Raw genomic sequence first — 2,242 nt, 5'->3', positions numbered from 1 at the left:
ACCAGAGAAAGTGCTAGATGTCCAAGCCTACATGGTAGTACATTAAATAATCATTAAAATGAAGACTTGACCCTGAGCTTGGCAGATATTCCTCATCTCTTACACAGAACTGATATTGACTTAAGAAGAATTTATTTTTGCTTATGTTTCCCTTGCCTTCATAGATGTATCTTACAAGAAGTTGCTGTGGCCAAGTTCAAAAAGGGTGTTGCCTGTGTGCCTTTAGGTGTGGCTCTAGGATTTGGATGAATTCTTGTCTCACATTGAGATCTTTCATCCATTTTGAGTTTATCTTTGTGTCTGGTGCAAGAGAGTGGTCTAGTTTCATTCTTCTGCACATGGCTGTCCAATTTTCCCAGCACCATTTATTGAAGAGACTGTCTTTTTTCCAGTGGATAGTCTTTCCTGCTTTGTCAAATATTACTTGACCATAGAGTTAAGGGGCCATTTCTGGATTCTTTATTCTGTTCCATTGATCTATATTGGCAAATTGAACTCCAATAAATAAAAATAAAATAAAATAAACAAACAAACAAACAAACAAATAAATAAGAATTTAGCTTGTTTCTGTTGAATACACTAAGAAACAATAAACAGTGATGACCAGATAAATCAAACACTTATTCGAAAAGATTTTCTTTATTCATTCATGAGAGATACAGAGAGAGGCAGAGATATAGGCAGAGAGAGAGAAGCAGGCTCCCCGCAGCGAGCCCAATGCAGGACTCAATCCTGGACCCCAGGATCATGATCCAGCCGAAGGCAGACACTCAACCACTGAGCCACCCAGGTGCCCCCAAAACACTTTTAAAACAAGGAAAATAGCACTTAAAAACAGTATTTCAACAAGGAATCTTTGCAAATGGATAATGGGGCCAGAAGAAAGCATTTGAACTTGTTACTATGAAAACAGGAGCAACATAACAGCCCTGCCAGGCAGTGTTTGGGGCCCAAGTGAGGTGAAAAGGTGTCACTGTGGTGGCTTCAACTCTGCAGGTGAAAGCAGACAGGCAGCAATGGTTTTTATTGAGGAGTGGTAAGGAACGGACCAGGAAGGAAGCATTCTAGCAGCAGGGTTGGGATATGGACATAACTGGACAAAGAAAAAGGCAGATTTGGGTAGGGATTCATAGCCTGGGTTAAGTCAAAGGGCTTGAAGCCTTGAAGTTTTAGTGAGTAATTGAGCAGGTGTAGTGGAAATAATGAAGGGATAACACTGCAGGTGAAATCAACATGGTCAGAGGGATGTTTGTGTCAATTTATCGTCTCAATGATGACACAGTTCTAGGTAATGACAATTGTCAGGCATGAAGAGGAAAGAGGGAAGAGAAAAGGGCATGAAAATAGGATATTAGGGTGCTGAGAAGCTACCTTGTTGGGTGGTTAGCCTCATGCATACTCAGAACACCCAAGATAAGGAATGGGTTTGGGGGTAGAGAGAAGGTTCTGAGTCATGGGTCTCAGTCTGAGTGGAACCAGAAGGTGTATAGATGGATGGCAGGAATCTAAAAGTAATGAGGCCTTTTACTTGAGGTTGGGGGAGGTATAACTGAGACAGGAATGGGGGCAAGTAGGATCCATGCACACCCCTGCCCTCGAAGTTTATGGCATACTGGAGCACTAGCAGGAATGATTCAAGAAGCTCCTGGTGGGTGTAGAAGGAAAAGAAAGGGGTTAAGATAGAAGAGGAGTAAGGGGGACCCTAAGCTTACATCATTCCTCAGACACAGCTAGATAAATGTGAAATCATTCTGAACACTCATGAAATTGATCTGAGGACTGAGGACAAAACTCCACATCTACAGGTAGAAAAATGATCACCTCATTGAAGGTAGGAGTTGTGGAGAGTTGATTTGGGGGAGAGAAGAGCCATAGGTGCTGGCAGAGGTGATGGAGCCCTGATCATGGAGAAAGGAACGAGAGAGAGAGAAAGAAAGAGAGAGAAATATTGGGAAGAAGCAGGCTGGGTATTAGTTAGGAAAAACTCTTCCCTAAAACCATCGACTAGGAAAAGAAGAGGGGCTGACTACTGCAAATTACTCTAAGTAGTGGAGCACAAAGTCTGAAGTATTGAAGGTCTGTGCCATCACCACGGTCATGCTTGGCAGGCTTGGCAGTGCTCTCATGGGGAATGAGGGTGAGACTAGTAAGTGGGCAGCGTGGTCTGGGGATTCCCTAGGTCACATGAAGAGGAAGAGTTCCCTTGCTTGGAGTGTATTTGGAATGGTGGCAGTCTCTCCAG

Source organism: Canis lupus, chromosome 29 (genome assembly GCF_003254725.2).
Source record: "Canis lupus dingo isolate Sandy chromosome 29, ASM325472v2, whole genome shotgun sequence".
Taxonomy (NCBI): Eukaryota; Metazoa; Chordata; class Mammalia; order Carnivora; family Canidae; genus Canis; species Canis lupus.
The sequence above is the reverse complement of the archived record's forward strand: the minus strand, read 5'-3'. Positions refer to the sequence as shown.